The 9,310-nt window shown below is 39.8% G+C and overlaps 1 long non-coding RNA gene across 1 annotated transcript; it reads right to left on the bottom strand.

Annotated features, from left to right (window-relative positions):
* Positions 1–7,708: 7,708 nt before the first annotated feature.
* Positions 7,709–9,310, bottom strand: LOC310897270. The gene is made up of 2 exons (XR_014582176.1): positions 7,940–9,310; positions 7,709–7,850 (listed from the first exon to the last, which is right to left on the bottom strand). It is a non-coding gene; the product is annotated as an uncharacterized lncRNA (long non-coding RNA).

Here is a 9,310-nt window from a genome sequence, read left to right on the forward strand (position 1 = left end):
GACTCTGAGACGTGTCACACTTGGACCGGTGCCATGGGAAATCACTCAGAACAATAACAAGCCGCCACTTCTTCAGTGTTCCCTTGTTGCATGGTAACTAGCACAACTAACAAATATAGATTAAAAGAAACTCATGGTAATGGCTATGAGGCATGCTATTGTACTGACACCATGCTGGCTGTTAAAACATTTAGGAAGATCAATACCTGTATCTCTACAGCTTACTGGTGAATTTGTTTTAGGCTGCAGCCGTCTGCCTGGAGGAAAGATTCATCTTAGTATTTTGCTCTTTGATTTGGAGAAAAAAAAATAATTGTGGTATGAGTCAGTGTTTATAAGCTAAGGCTGAATAAATTACATCTACAAAAAAAATGCATATTTTTTACACTATAGAATTAATTACTGAGACAACCTGCCTATATATATGTACATAAGTATATATATAAATAATCTATATAATATTAATGCGTATAATTAATGTAGTAATAAGCACATTAAGACAGCAATATTATAACTGTATGCATTGTATAATGTATTATAATAAACAACATAAAATATATAACAATTCAAATATGAAAGATAATGTATTTTATATAATGCAGTATTAATATAATACAATATGACTAATGTACATTATACATAAGAATAAAATGTTAGTGAGAACTCCAGCATTCTTTGTACAGGGTGAGATTTCTTATTTGAAAGGCAATTTTGAAGGATCTTAGCCTTCTGTAGTGAAGTTAGGAGCCTAATGGAGAAATCTCAGTGTCACGCTTTGTGACCTGATGTTAGGAACTGAATTCAGGTGATCATGATGCTATTCTGACATCAAGACAGGTGTGAGCTACAGTTCAAAGAGCAATTGCTGAAAGTAATTAGCAACTAACAGCTGTGCAGTGGAGTGAGCTGGTCCTCTTAAACTAGTCAAAGTGGCTAAACACCTAAATATGAAAGCAAGATAGTAAATCAAAATCAGCACTTAGAAAAGAGGAAAATGATAAGGAGGGTACCAAGTTGTGATTACATTTATTCAGTATAATGCTTCTCAGTATTTCTGATGCACATAATAGGGAATTATGCTGCTAGTTTATTGGTGCTGTAATTATCAATTTGTCTCATATAAAGGAAAATAAACTGATTTACATAAAGGACAAAGGGTCTGATGGGAAATGAGAGAAATTAACAACTCTTTCAACAGAAATATAACCAAGCACTGAAAGAATAGTGTTCTATAGTTTGCGAGCAGTTCAGTCCTGCAGTTGAAGCAGTTGAAGGACTGCTATCTGCTTAACCAAATGAACTTTCTCAATAGTTAAGAAGAGTCAACTGGATTTGGCAGCTGGTAATGGAATAACCAGAAATACATCACAGATCAACCCCCATATAGCCTTCACAAAACCTTTATTTCTACCTGCATGAGATCAAGATAAAGGTTATTACCAATAAAATACTTTATTACCAGTAAAATAAGAAGCAAATTAATTGCTATGGTTACTTCCATTTGTCGGTAGACAGTTCTATTTCATCTAATGATATCTATACAGGATTCAAGTTGTTTTTTAAAATTGAACCATCCTGTCTGAAAACATCAGTAAATACATGAGCATAAGTCTGACTTATTCTCCATTCTTCTCCATCACTTGCTATTGTTCTGTGATACAACATTTCATCAAGTAATCTTAAAGAAAACTCCATCTTATAAATGTGCATTCTCCATTTTTGTCCAATAACATCTCTATAATGAAATTATTTCCTTCTGACAAATAAAGCATCAATGCTTTCAGGAATGAAGATATATTTATTGGGTTACAGCTTTGCAACTACAATGCACGGAGCTGTAGTCTTCTTTAAGATCTGTTCAAAGATTTTGTTTCACTTGATATTGTCTTTTCTGTTGGTTTTTGATTGGGTTAAATTATGGTAGTCACACAGAAAACTAACTTTACATTCCTTAATTATAATTTAAGAAATCAAAGAAAACTACAGTTATTTCTGATGTGCAAATCATCTTAAACAGACACAGAAGTCATTGTGAACTGTAACAAAGAAATACAAAAACAGGCCTGGACAAAAAGCAGTGAATAGTCCTACAAAGTAACAGCCTGGTAGGTCTGTACAAAACAGAGCACAACATAGTCGCTGGCTCTCAGCACATACACCAATGGCCCAAGATTTGATGAACCAGAAAGCATTGTAAGCACCTTGATTTTCAGTCATATAGTTAGGATTTTACAGACATTTCAAATGTACTATTAAAAAATGAATTTATTTTCATCATAAGTTCTTCTAAAAGATATTATAAACTATCATCTGTAAATGACATGGATAACTGAAATAGCATACAAGATGGTATCTACAAAATAACATTTTGACTCCTTTTTATGTAGCAGTGAGGTGTATGATGGTAGTATATTGTTGAGAATAAATACATAAATAAAAGGAAAGTAATACATGCCTGGAAGCTTGACAACAGAAAGCCTCAGACCTTATCCTCTAGATTCAGAGTATTTGTAGATGTTGCCACTTTTCACTACAGAATGAAGCTGCTAGCTCCCCAGCATCTGAAGTTGTGTTACCTCTCCAGCATCCAAACTTGCGTCTCATTCTCTTCCCGTGGGATTTCTACCTGCCTTGTGAGAAGAGGTGAGCTGGGCCCAGAAAACCAGTTCTGTTTTTCCATTTTTTTATGCTGAAAGTATTTGTTTCTCTGATGCTTAGGAAATACACACTTTGACTGAACTTCCTTTCCTATAAAAGACCTCAGTGTACAACTTATCTGTTCCTTCCTCTTGCAAAATATTTTGACTTGTGATGATTAGAGTGGCTCAGAGAGAGCAACACAATGTTTGCCAACATTATATCTCTCTTCCCTCACCTCCCTTCTACCCTTAAGAAAAGAAGCTCATCTTTCATTTGCTGTTGATGTTGATAACTTAGAAATCTGGAAATATTTCCAAGGTACATTGAATACTCAGATATCATCAGTTCCTTCTTAATCTTAATCTAGCAAAGATCTTGTGTTCTAAGTACTATCTCTTGAAGTGTATATGTTACATTCATGCTTCACTATGTGGCCTGGTCTTTTCCTGGATTTCAGATCAAGCTTGACCTATGAAAACATATAAATCATCCCTACAGAAAAAGGATATCCTTCTCCCCCTATTCACACAGCTGTGATCAGTACAGTCTTTTGAACAGAAGGTCCCTGTCTGTAAGGGAAAGGTGCTCACTACAGCAGCCTTCTGGAATTCACTGGTGTCCTGGGCCCCCAAAACTTTAATAAACTGATCTTCCATAGGTAACCCACCTTGGTAAAAAAAACGTTTGAAGAAGATTTGACTTTGGCTAGGAGGTAAGGAAATTTAGTCATCCTGTATGTGCTGAGTTTTCATCGGTTGACTGTATTCCAGAAAGGTCAGACATTGTTATTTACTTGGGCTGACTGTTAAGTCTCTCACACAGGGGACAGGCAGTTAGGGACCTACCCATACGCCTGAAGAAGTCACCTGTGCCATTTTAGAGGTTCTGTGGTACCTAAGACATAGCAGAGATCTATGTGTAGGAGAACCATGTTATTCTGAAAGAGCTGGATACCAGGTGGGACGTTTTCACCACTTTCTCTAGAAGAGTGAGGGCTCCAAGATATTCCCAGTCAGAGCTGCCAGCCCAACACAGTCCACATAAAGGCAACAGAGAATTTAAAAGTGCATGAAAACCTGTAGTTTAGGTACCCAATTGGCACACCTTTGAATTCTTTCACCTTGATCCCTTCCCTTAAGGGGGTGGATAACTGGGTATCTTGCATCTTTTCTTCTCCAGTCCCTAAGGTGACTTTAAGGTTTTCTATCTGAACAGTTTGCATGACTTTGCACACTCAGTTCTGAAGAGTAATTAGCCCCACATCTCAGGTCATCTGTCATGGGTCTTCCACGGACCTTTATTTTTACTGGGCATCTCATTCTGTGACTGGCTGTTGGGGTAAAGTAGGTGTTGTCTTTGTCATGCATGACAAAGTTGTTTATTTATTTAATACTGAATTCTTAGACTCCAGTACCATTGGTTGCCTTTGTTCTTTGTGAGCCAAAATATACCTTACCACTTAGAGACTAGGGTCATTCATTGACCTTGTGCCAGGAGAGGAAGAGAGCTTAGTGGTAGAAAGTCAGAAGATGAGTTATTTGGGTGACTTCCTCCCTCCTCCTCCTCCTGTGCTTCTCCCAGTAGTGGCTCCACATGGGAATGGGTGTAGGCGTAGGAACACACTGGCACATGGGAGCAACCCTTTCCAGGAACAATGTCAGAGTGGGGTTACCTGGGGCTAGATTTTCCAACCTTAATTCTGATTCATAGTAGTTTGGGTCAGGGTAAATATAATTTTATTTGTAACTAAATAGGTGCACCAGTGTGCACCTCCTCAAAGCTCCTCTGCAGTGCCCGCATAGTGAGCCCCAGGCAGTGCCATCTAGCTCAGAATAATAAACAAACCATTCAAGACCTTTGTTTGCCTGTGAGTCATGAGGGGGCTGCTCACTGGAGTATTAAGAAAGATAAACATATGGCAAAACTCTAAAGACTATTTCTGGAAAACTTAACTGAAGGGAACAGCTAATCCATTGTTCAGAGTCTGCAGAGTATTACAAGGCTGGAGAGAGCAATGGAAGCAGGAAAGAAGAAAAACACCAACCACCCAAAAATCTGAGAGATCAAAAATTCAGAATGGTTGTAATTACCCATGCAAGCACAAGGGCTTTGCGGGAAGAGGGGTTGAGTGACACAGGGGACTTGCGGGAGGAATTGGATCTGTGCACAGTCATAACAGGAGTCAGTTGTTATCCGTCTCCTCTGGAAGTAAACAGGGAATATCATACATTATTTGTTTTTCCAAGGGGAAAAAATATTGGTTAGAGATGAATAATAATTATTTACTGATTCCAGTTAGTAGAAAGCCAGTAAGTCATTTTCCCCATACAGTTCAGCTGAAGGGTCAGAGGGAATATTGTACCTGGAAATGCAAAGGCCTTAGCTTTTGTTGTCTGCGTGGTTTTGTTGAAAAGGAACATCTCTTTCCTTTTCACTACCCATTCTATTTTCTGCTGTTTTAGTACTTTCATTTATTGCTTTAAATGAAAACATCAGAGATGCACTCAAAAGCTTATGACATATCATGAGGTGTTGCTCAGGAGAAGCAGTGCCACAATCACAGTGTTTTCTGCGGTGCAGACATGATCTCTATCCTGGTGAGCTCAGGAAACCTCCAGGGCAGACCTTGAAAACATCTGTGTGGCAGCTCTGCACCTTATATAGGCTGGTGCAAGGCTGTGAGTCCCTCTGCTTTTTTTCTGCTATATAGAAAAATAATATGAAGCCACAGAAATTTAATAAAATAATCACAGGTTTTCGGTTGTGAAATATATCTTCCGAGATTTTGTTGTTGTTTTTAATTATATCGGTTTCAAACTTTGTGGGGTGAAACTTACCCATTGGGCTCTTAACAATTTACTGGGCTGGTACTGAGCTTCAGACAGCAGCTAGGAGAGACAGAAGCAGGACAGTACTTTCTAGTAGCTCTTAACACAGGCATGCACTTGTGAGTTGGGTTAGGATTGAAGCCAATAAGTAACACCAAACTGGAGGCCTTTGCCCATCCGTGCTGCCCCTGGTCTCAGGCACACACAACCTCCAGCCATGGCCCAAGGGTGTCCTCTGCCAGCTCTGCTGGCTACAGACCGGGTCTGCCTGCCAGCCCCACCATAACCTTGCCTGAAGTCATGTACTTCAGCTTGTAACCATAGTACTATAATCCTACTTGGCTTTCATTAGCCTGAAGTCACCTGTTGGCTTGAGTCCTAATGTTTGGCTGGGTTCACTCAGAGGCCTTGCTTTCAACCGTGCCAGCTACATGTAATAAAAATCAGATATGGTCTGTTGTCTCCAAACTTCTTATTAGTGTGAAGCTTCCTAACCATCTCTTCTCTCATGCCAGTGCCAGGTTACTTCCCTGTCTCACCCCACAACATTAATTCATCTCAAGCACTCCTGTAGCACAGTGGTGCCTAATTTACCAAACCCTGACAGTAAATATGTTTTGTGTTGGATTTATACCCAGTCCCATACCAAAGCGATACACTAGTCCAAATCCTACACGCAGTCTGTGACTGTTTAGGACTTACCCAACTATTTCATGAGCTTCAAACCTACCCTCAGACCTCTGCTTCCTTCTAGTTCTTATCTAACATAACTATGGGCAGTAGGTATTTACTGAAATTATCCAAAACTATCATATGATGTGCTCTACCAGCTTCAAACTGCCTTACATCTAAACTCAGGTCTAAGACCTCATACCTCATAACCTAAGCTCTGAATGGTCTACCAGTAGGTCACCTACAGTTTATCCCTTTGCTACCCCACAATCACCAAACAAAACACATCATTAAAGCTTTCACACAGGCACATACTCCAGATACAGACAACCTACTGGCTCCAAACCCCAGCCCCAGGATGTTGTTGGACATAACTGTGTTTCTAACCCTTTTCTCTTTATTAGTCCTAATCCTATCTGCAGCTTCATCCGCTAGCTCCAACAAAGAGTTGCCTATCAGCCAAGTGCAAGCACTGTCCCAACATAGCTTCTTGAGCTGTCAAAGTGTGATGTCGCTCCAGCTCTTTGTGGAGATCAAGATTTCACAAGTCTCACTTGATCTGAATTATATTTCAATACAATGGAACAAAAAGGCAGTACAGACAGCAAAAACATCTCTATTCAAAATGGAATTTGCAGAAGGAACACTTAGGAGAAGTCTGCTATACAAATAATCCAGATTTGTTCCTATTCTGAAATAGCATAGCTGCAGTTTCAAGATTTTCTCCCTATCTACCAGGAAGGCTTAAATTACTGTTGTCTGGTTTCCTAAGGAAAACTATGTTTATTACTGACCTGGCCTGTCTTATCACCTCTGGTATCTTTTGAATGCATTCACTAATTTCAACCTGACTTGTCACAAACATTAAATTCTCAAGTCTGTGAAAACTGTTTAGAAGTGAGGAAGCCAAATGAGTTCCTTGCAGGAGCAGAGGGAGGCAGAGCTCAGCCGTAGGAGGTTTTGCCTGGCAGCAGCCGCCAATTTGGTCAGAACAAGGTCCAGACAAGAAATCAACACTTTTTTGTTTCTAGATGACCCGTAGTCCATACTGTCTCAAGTCTGATATGGCTATTATAGGATATAGAAAAAGGGGAATGGAGATTGGCAGGGAAGAACGGTGAAGGAATAAAGGAGATGACTAAACTTAGGAAGTTTGGTTTCATTTATTTTAAAGCTCACAGTAACTTTTTTTGGGAGAGGGTAGGGGAGTTTCAGTAGGCATAGATCAAGACTGTAAGGTAACTGTGACATCAGAGGCTGTAACTTTAAAAAAAAATCATGAAATTTTTTAGGAGTGGTCAGCATTGAACAGGACTGCAAACCAGGGGTAAGAACTGGTTTTATTTTATGAACCCTAGCACAGTGCAGACTGTCCTTATTCAGGGCTTTTACATGCATCTTTTATTAGTAATCTCATTTTATATTAGAAAACTAATAGTAGTAGAAAAGAGCAAGTAGCTCTTGCTCCACTCTCATGCTATGATTACCTAAGGTCTTTGGAAACACAGTGGAGGGAGCAGGCTATGCAGCAGTATTTGCATCTGAGGTTCTGGCATGAAGCAGTAATGGCACAGGGCTCCGTGATTCTGCTCGTGTGAGTGGCGTCCTCTGACAAAAATAGGCAGGCTCTGCTGTCTGCAGTTTGCAGAGAGCAGCCGAGGGAAGCAAAACAATCTTCCGAGGTGGTCGGCCAGCAGTGGCCAAGGGTGGCTGGAGGGGGAGGAAATGCTGAGTAAAACGTCTGCAGAACCGGCAGAAATGCCAAGGGGACAGCATCCCTGCCTCTGACGAACAGTTACCTTCAGCTGCTTCCTCTCTGCCGACTGGGCTTCAGGCAGGGCTTTTCTCTCTCCTCCAGTGACGATGGCTTCTCCCCTCCTTTCATTGGTCTGCCTGCGTCTGCGTCCCTTTCCTGTGGAAACTGGAGATATGGGCAGGAGAAAAGACATATTTGGTAATGTTTCTCTTCAAAGCTTCTTTTTCACTAGGCTGCCTCAGCTGCAAAATGTTAAGGGGAAAAAAAAAAAACTCTTGGAACTAATTCCAGACAGACCCTAATGCCTACAAATTTGTCTAAATAAGCCAAGTCCAGAAAGGCAAAACATGAAGAAGGTTCATTATTTGACTGCTAGACACACCAGTACTTAAGATCTTCATATTTCAGACGGCTCGTCTTTCATATCCTCCCTCATCCTGTACTCCCACCCTGCTCACTTCTTACCTTTCCCTTCAACCCCAGTAACTCCACTACATTTAAAATTGTTTATAGAACATATAAAATACAAAAATATTCTTTAAAATATCTGTGTGGAAACAGTCTGTTCATCTAATCATGTGCTTGGTGGAGTTATTTGCAGATTCCCCTAATTGCTTCACCTAGTTGCTTGCCTGATCATTTTTCTTCCTTCCCAGAAAGTCCGAAAGAGCTTTGTTGATCTCTTTCTGTTTTGTTTTGATAACAGTTGAATGCAGGGATACTGTGGAGTTTAGGATACTGGGAAGATGTCTCTGACTCATTCTTCTGTCACAGCTGTTCTCAGGGCAGGAGGTGGAGTGACGGAGATCAGTTTCGAGGTTTCCCAGGGAGTTACTTCTCCCCCAGATATTTTAGAGCATCATAGAACTTCTAAATCAACAGACATGATCCCTAGCCAGAAAGAGGGGCAAATTACTTTCTGTTCCTTCATTACACATCCAAGATACCCCTGGAAACCTATACAGGGCAAAAATGTTCACAAGTTGTAAATTTATCGTTAAAACCGTTGTTTTAGCTATTGCCAAACCAACTCACCAAATTCATCCAAAGTCACTGACCAGTTTCAGCAGGAAAAGGATTGTACTTCAAATATTCACAAATGTACAGGAATAAAGATAAAGAAGATACTTTCAAGCTACCCAATATTTTTTTTCAGTATTACCTATCACACTTCTGTTGCTTCTCACATGATTTATGAAAGTAATAACTTTGCTTTCTTGTTCCAAACAGGATTCAACATTCTGAAATGTTCTATCAGTGGATATTTGAACATAATGGTGCTTCCCTTATTTTTTCAAGACTTGGTCATTTGTCTCTGAGATGTAAATTGAATACAGCTTTTAATGCCAAAAATAGCTATTCAAACATGTAGTCTGCCCCCCATATAATGCAGACCTTAGGATTGGATTGGCTT

Source organism: Anser anser (genome assembly GCF_964211835.1).
Source record: "Anser anser genome assembly, chromosome: 3".
NCBI lineage: Eukaryota > Metazoa > Chordata > Aves > Anseriformes > Anatidae > Anser > Anser anser.